Here is an 8,786-nt window from a genome sequence, read left to right as displayed (position 1 = left end):
GTCATCAGTACAACACCTTCACTTTTATCACAAACCCTGACTCACTCTCCCTGCTTTCCTGTCTACTCTTCACTGTGCCATCTAATAAAGGCAAAAAGGCACTAGTAATAATATTTGTAGTAATAGTAGATGGATAATATAGATGATACAAAATTAACTAATAGTTTTGCCTTCATAAATAAAACTGACATAAATGACTGAGTACCATTTGCATAGCAGTGGAAATGTATACAGGGTTTAATAATAATATAATATGTATAATGTAAAAATTACTGGGTCTAGAATATAACCCTGTAGAACTGCAGGAATTGTGTGTGTGAAAGAGATTATCAGTTACATGAACAAACTAGACTCTAACTACTGTTGTAACTTGTTGTGCCAATTTTGTACATCACTCTCAATCAATTAAATGTCAGAAATCACTTCACTATCTTAGGCCATAATGAGGATGGACTCTAGATCCTGGCCGAAATTCTTCAGCTAGAGCATTACTTTGCAAATAATCATATAGCTTACCACAACTCTTATGAGTGATCATTTTCAAAATAAAAGCAAGGAAATCAGTCTGTAATTAGCTAAGACACTTGGATCAAGTAAAGGGTTTGTAAATAATGTTTTAATTGGATTATAACCGTGTCATATGTAGCCTACTGATAAAGGTGAACTGATCATATTTAAAATTGTGGCAGTGGTTAATTGTAAGACTTCTGTGAGCAGTTGTTATGCCATCTCAGATAAAATAAGGAGAGCAGACAGGGGCTCCCCACCATTTTTCCTAATCTGGATACCAGCATATATGTCTTTCTCAATAAGTCCTTTTTTGAAATTTTGAATAGATAAAAAGGTTTGCTGTCATGACAAGCAGGCAGTTAATAGTGCATGCTGAAAGTACAGTGAAATTGCACAAAAGTGTCATTCAATAAAAGACTTCAACATTTATTAGATAATTAATTATTAATATTTTCATTTAAAGTTAAAAAGCTAAAAAAAAAGGGTTACCCTGCATTCACTTTACTGACTTGAAAAATGTTCATAAACCAAAAACATTCACTGTTTTTACAACTAGGTTGATGTGTACAGAAGCTGTTCATTTTAGGTGTTTACACTGTTGAGTTTGGAAAGGAAACATTCATTCTGGTCCAGTAAAAATGTCAAAATCGTGACTTCAGACTTAATACTGTGTCTGTCTTTGAAATGAATTGGTCGGGTATTTTTTGTACACAGACGTAAAAATGGCAAACGTATATTTTTTGAATTACCTGAAATGTTTGATAACAGTGTACTGAGATGCCTCACGTAGTCTGAAAGACGCTAGTATTTTCATAACCTTTAATAAAGTGTCCTTACAAAAGAGTCAGTATTTTCTTTTAGGCAGTGTGACCTTTTTCCAGTGTGACTCTCATCATTCATTTATGATAAACAGATTGCTCACTCTGAGATAAACATGTAAATATGTTCCAGTGGTCAGAGGTTAACAGTAATTTCCTGCTGACCATAATCCTCACTGTCTTACATGTAAGTTCAGGTGTTTTCTTCTCTGGATGCTAGTTATAAGAGTTCAGACACCATGATACATGGCCCTGTTCATAGTACTTTTCTGTGAGATGGGTGGTGGGTTGAAGCATTGTCCTTTTATATAGTAAGATGTCAATGAGGAAACATTTCAGCCCTCAAGCATCAAAGCTATTTAAATTACTAAAATGAATAAGTGTGATCATTTAAGGCCCCATTATACTATAATGTTTCTATTTTTCACAGCACAGAAACTGCCCCCATAGAGATGTAATTGACCTCAGACCTCACATACTAACGTAAGTCACTAACAAGGTTGCTGTCCTCATTTTAAGCACAACCTTTGACACAGCTGATAATGCACTCTTCACTGGGCAGGTTTTTCTGATAATGTTCTCAAATAATTCCAATGCTTCATCACTTGTAGAGATCAAGTATCAAACATACATGTCATTTTATGCGGTGTACCACTGGATAGAATTCTGGGCCCACTGCATTTTTCATTATACATGGCGGCTTTATGGCAGATAGTGCTGGGAATAGGGAAACATGGCTATCTTTAACCTAAATTAACAGTCAGATGACTGCAAATGTTTTAGTAAAAACTTAATGAGCATAAAATGGAAATGATTTTAATTGGCCTGAAAGCCAAATGCAATCAGCTCATACATTAGAGAGATTAACTGACAAGGTATAACCACAAGTTAGGGATCTTTGAGTTATTTTAAGATTCTAACTTAAATATTGCCAATATGTGACTCCTTCCACAACTCTGAAAAACATGTTCATACATTCATCTCTAGCTTACTGGACTACTGCATCGAAGTTTTACTGGATTTCTTTAAAAGACTATCAATAGGGTGCAGTTTATGCAGTAGTCTACTGCAAGATTATTAAGTTAAATGAGTAACAAAGAGCACATGAGTTCAGTTTTAGCAGAGCTACACTGGCATCCAATATCCTGCACTTGATTTTAAAGCACTCTTACTTGGATATATAATCTTAAATCATCTTGGATCATCTTGGATCATCTTACATTTCTCACAGTCTGACACTTTACATTACAAAAACACATTTTAATTGACTTTTAATTAGTGTTTTGACTTTAATAAATTGATTTGTTGTGCTTTTCATCATTCCTCTGTACAGCTGTACCTGCTGGTGATTTAATCCATGTTCAGAGATGCAGAGGATAAGCATATTTTTTCAGTAATATCATATCAGCTTCCTGCTTCAATTACTTCCATGTTTGTTTGTTTCCATATACCTGTGACAGATATTGAAAAAAATGTTCTGATATGTTTAATTATGGTTTCCAATGATTTTTATTTAAAAAGGAGTTAACCCAACTTTTCTTTGATCTAAGTATGAAATATCTGCCTCAAGTGTCTGCAGCAGTATATTTTGTTACTCTTGGCCTCTTAGCCATTGTTCAATATAATCCATTTTAATAGATTTAAAGTGATGTAGCTATTAAGTAATGTACAATAATCAAAACATAAACGTAAGTAAAATTTAAGATTTGTAATTGCTTATAGCATTTGGGTTTGGATGTGCTGAGGTCTATCCTAAAGGCAGTCCTAGTCACATCAGAGGGCAACATGCTAACATGGACCACTCTCTGGGGCCTTGCAGGCCATTAAAGCTGGGTCATGTGGTCACTCTTGTCTCTTCCATCCATCCACTCTGATTCAACCTCATTTCCTGCAACAACTCCAAACACGACACACATGCACACTGTTTGTGTTTCTGTGATTTCCACAGTACCTCTTTGCTTTGTGTTGGAGTTTTAATAAACTAAGCAAATCTGTCACATCCTTTGAGCCACATTTTGACAGCAGGGTTTTTTTTCCCATTAGACAGCCTGATTCAACATTAAACTGATGAGATTTTTTTTTTTTGTTACAGACTTGATATTTCATGTGTTTATTGACATTATTTATTGAAATTCACTTGCAACGTTCTGCAAGAATGAATCTACTCAATCTACATTTGTAGACGGGAGATGAGAAATCGATCAAATGAGAAAAGAAAACCACAAATAGATGAATATAATAAAGGTAATAAAGGGGTTGCATCATTAGAGTTTGTTTGCTTCATGGAAATAGGACATTTTCATGTACCTCCTTCATACTGCACTTTATCTTGGTCCAGTCCAGTTCCATTTCTTTTGGATAACCAGAAGAATATTTAATAATCCTGAATGTCAATAATCACTGTTATTTACTCCCATTACTGCAGTCTAGAGCTCATTTTCAGCAATCTCCCTAAAATGTTGTTTATAGGAAGAGAGACTTCTGTCCAGATGCTCTGTGCCTCGAGAATCAACAATTCCCTCTGGCTTCTTTCACTGACATTTGGGATAAAAATATAAATCTTACTTTGATTAATGGAAATCTGGTCTTATCTTGCAGAAATATTGTGTTTGTTTTCATTTACTATTTAATGAATATGCTTAAAATGTTGAGAAGCCCATATATCAAACTCCATATCTAGCAATGATGCTGTAAAGTTGTCTATCAATGTTGCACCTATGAAAGCTGTAAGTTACCCTGAATGCTAAATACAAGAAATTAAATGTTTTTGGTAACTTATTTTACCTTTAAAAAAGTCAGAACCAAGACTGAGAGCTCTGTAGCACATATGTCATTCGAAGATAAATATATTTTCTAATCCAAATTCAGGTTCAAATTCAATTCTTAGGAGGCACAGGGCTGACAAAGAAGGAAGAAAGAAATCAGCATGAGAAATCGGATTATTTTATTAGAAATAAATATAGTGAAAAATGTGGAAAATTATTTAATGTGAGTAAGTGGTCAAGGTGACCGGGGCTGGTGCCACCCCATTCCCTATCTGGTCACACCTCTGTATAGATTATCCGTGTTGCTGTGAAAGACTAGACTCACAAAAATGATTTAGGAGGCACCAATGTTTTCTTGTTGATTGTAAGTATAGTATCACAGCTTGAGCAGTTAAGAATGTGGTTGCACAGATTATTACTATTATATTAAAACAGCAAAAAATCCCTGAATTTTCTTCAAAAGTGACTTAGTGGAGCTCTAAATGTGCTTAACTTTGTGTTTAGAAAAACAAATAAGTACATGTGTAGTTTCCAATTACCTGGGTTCTGAGTCTGTACATATACTATAAAAAAAGTAATGTGCTTTTCTTTATGATCATTTTGTGTTGTATGCAAAGGAACTCTTTATAATATTCGACTTGTATTGTTTTGCTCATCTTTGCTTTTTTAACAAGTTTTTACCTGTAGTTGCTGTGCAAAATTATTATTATTATCATTACTATGTTCAGTACTACAGGACTGTGTTCCCACAACAACATAAAGCTAATGATATTTCTGGTTTGCACTAGCAAAATCTTTAAATATGAGTACCTTTAATATATACACACTGTGCTGTGTTTAAAACATCTCCTGCTCTCCCCTACTTCTCATGTGTCTCAGTTACTCACTACTCTGGGCCTAATCATGCATGCCACTGATTACACAGAAACCTTTAAAATACTAAACGCAATCTTTTGACCAACTCACACAATAAAACTCATAACAACATAAAAATCTGATAATATCTGGAAACTGGGCATAACTAAAAAGGAGACTGGATAGTCCCTTTCACGCATTTTTATTCAAATGAGCATTTATCTATATGCAGTGCGCCACAGAGACCACTAGGGAGCAGCACAGAGCCATGATTCTGACCAAACATGAAGTCTGTAGTGTTGGTGTTTAAGGATTTTGTATGCCTGGTAAATGATGAATTGTTTTAACCACATAAAATTCAAATTTATGACTAATTAATGTGGCTGAACTTCATTAATACGTATAATAACAGGACGGATTACTTAGGTCTTCCCTTCAGTTTCACTGTGATGTATATCAATGTGCTTTATATTAATGACTGATTATGAAATAAGCTTGATGTTTAATCTGGAATATCTCCTGAATTAAATTATATTTTGGGGTATTTACAAGTGGAAACATAAATAAAAGACTAAAAAAGACCTGCGCTTTCCTCTGAGTGATATCCTTGACAAGGTCATGATGGTGGAAAGCAGTGCTCCTCACGTATTGTTCTCTAAATATGGGGCTGAGATTCATATGTAAACAATAATTCATCCTGGAGTTATCCCACCCCACTGGGGACTTTTCCCATTTTCAGCCAAACAAAGGAAACGGACAAAAGCCTCTGTAAACATATCCTCACATAAAAACTTGCCGTCAGTGAGATGACTTCCACAGACAAGCTCTTAATCATCTGTATTAGCAGAGAGTTATAAATAATCATTGGCTAGTTTCTTTCTTTCTTTTTTTCATCTGTACTATAAGTCACGTTTTTAATCATGCATTATGAACCTGTCCATCTGCTGTTGTCAAAAAATAAAGATTTTTCCTGGCTTTGGCAAACATTACTCACCGAGGATCAAATCGCAGCAGGGCCTTTGATGAAGGCTTCACTTTCCTGCCTGCGTTAAAACTGGAGCATCAGATTACAGCCGCACTCTCACAGGTTTTGTGCTTCAGCCCAGATTGTGTGATTTAGATGTCTGTTTGTTGAGTCTGGGTGTTTCAGGCTGATCAGATAGACGCGGCTCTATCAGGCAGATCTAAGTTTGGCAGGTGGTCCCGAGCCATTAAAAGTTTCTGGACATGGTGACCTGAAGAAATCATTCGCAAAGCTCATGAGGGCTGCACAGAAAATCGTGGTTTTATGGCAAGGATCAGAAAGTTCATTGATGTTTAACAAAGAATGATTTTGATGCCAGATTTGAAGAAAACCAGCAACCATGTATTTCCACACACTGGTGAGAGATATTTCGTTTAATCTTGCATCTTTAAGAAAGAATTGTACTGAACGCACAGTGTACTGGCTAAATAGGTCATCTGCTGGGTGGGATTTGTAACAAAACACAAAAAAAAGCAGGATACGTGGGCATCTGATCTTGTTTTGCTCAGAATTCATATTGTATTTCAGCACTACCTTATCAGAAAGGCAGGGGGGATAGCAAACATGTGCAGCAAGCTGTGTAGGGCTGTGAGTCTGGATCTGACACATAAAACCACAGAGCAGGATGTGCCTGAACCAGGTGACATACATTACATGTCTTAGACGACAGTAACAATATTAGGGGCAGGAAGGGAATAACAATCAAAGCATATAATGTTTCAATGAGCTCATGCAAAAAAAGATTGAATGACTAAATCTAATGCTTTGATATACAGTCAGTAAAAAAAACAAGTATACTCTTTATTTGTGTCAGGACAGTACAGCAAATCACTCTGGTCCTAAGCAGGTGTAAAAATAGGTAACTACAACACCCGATGAACTACAAAATATGACATATTACAACGTGTCATCATTTGTTTAATAAAAACTGAAACAAAATGCCAAAGCAGGGGATAAAAAGCTGAGGACACGCTTACTGTTTCCATATGAATTAAAAGGGTGCCAGGTGCTGGTAATTAAATGCAACTGATTAATTGCTCACCAGTGAATCTGAGCACCTCTATAAAAGCAGAAGTTTTGGTTTGTTGGTCTGGAGCATTCAGGTGTGGGCTAGCAAAATGCCAAGGAGGAAAGATATCAGCAGTGATCTTACAGCAGCGATCAATCAGGGAGTGGTTATAAGGTCATTACCAAACTATTTAAAGTCCATCATTCTACAAGTGAGAAAGATTATTCACAATCGGAAAACACTGAAGACTGTTGCCAATCTTGACAGCAGTGAACATCCCAGCAAACTGACCCCAAGGTCAGACCGTACAATGCTCAAAGAAAGTTCATGACAGTGCAATTCAAAAAAGACTGAACAAGTGTGGTTCGTTTGGAAGGGTTTCTAAAATAAAAAGCATGGCAGTAGAGCTTGGATTTGCAAAGCTATAGCTGAAGAAACCACAAGACTTCTGGAACAATGGACAGACAAGAAACACAAGTGGAGATGTTTGGATATAGTGTATCGAACCACGTTTAGTGAGAGCCAAATAGCAGATCGGGCACGATGGTGTAGGGGTGATTTAAGCGTGTTTTGAAGCTACAGAACCTGGGAATCGTGCAGCGATTGAGTCGACAATGAACACCTCTGTATACCAAAGTATTCTAGTGTCAAATGTGAGGCCATCTGTGTGACAGCTAAACCTTGGCTGAAAATGGGTCATGCAAAAGGCCAATGATCCCAAGCACAGCAGCAAATCTACACAAAGAATTGCTGAAAAAGAAAAGAATCAAGGTTTTGCAAACCTCGGTGAACTGAAGTCATGTTGTAAAGAAGAGTGGGCCAAAATTCCTCTACATCGATGTGAGAGACTGATAAAGTCAAACAGAAGCAAAAAAATATCATTGAAAGTTATTGCTGCTTCTACAAGCTATTGGATCATAGGGATGTATTTAGTTATTCACACAATGCATCTTAATTTTGTTTTTGTTTTTATTATGAGATATGAAACATATGAATTTCCCTCTGGGATCAATAAAGTTATTCTCATTCTTATTGTTATTAAAGAACTAGTTGCACAGTGTAATATGTCATGTTGCTCTCAGTTTGTATTTACTTTGATGATTTACTTTACCATGACTGTGTATGCATATTTCTTATTAAATGTAGTCTATTATAATTTTACCCAGACCATTAGATTGATACAAATCAAAAATAATACCTGGACAAAATATTTATTTTTCCACATAATCTTTTTTTTTTTTTTTTTTTTTTTTTGTGAAACTCAGTTTGTAGTAGTCAAGGATTTATTTAAAGGCTCTTAAAACTAAAAATGTAAAAACTACAATTAAAAATACTGCCAGAGCCAGTGAACAGTCAGAGAGTTTCAGAGTTGTGGACAGTGGGCAGAGAGGGGAGATCTGAGAAGTGAGAGCGGGGCTGACGTGCAGTGATTGCATGCATTGGTTTGCTTGGCCGGGAATTGAACACTTGATGCTCACGGCATTTGGGCTCAGGTGATATGACCACAGGTCAATCACACAGTTCTCTTTATTTAAACAAAACAATAAAATCATCCCTGGAGTAACATTGAAATGATCTATGTTACCACACGGTATGCCATCAACACAACTTCCCTTTCCACTTGTGATGCCAGGACATCCCAGATATCCCCACTCAGGACTCAGGCCACTAATGATAAATAATTTCGAATTTCTATAGCATTTTTCTACTCAGAGCACTCAAAGTACTTTTTTTCTTTTTTACCACAGGCCACATTCATGCTGCACTTTATCCTATGCCTTCAAGCACTTTCCAACTATCATGCA

This window comes from Maylandia zebra, linkage group LG14 (genome assembly GCF_041146795.1).
Source record: "Maylandia zebra isolate NMK-2024a linkage group LG14, Mzebra_GT3a, whole genome shotgun sequence".
In the NCBI taxonomy this organism is placed as follows: Eukaryota; Metazoa; Chordata; class Actinopteri; order Cichliformes; family Cichlidae; genus Maylandia; species Maylandia zebra.
Note: the sequence above shows the minus strand (reverse complement) of the source record.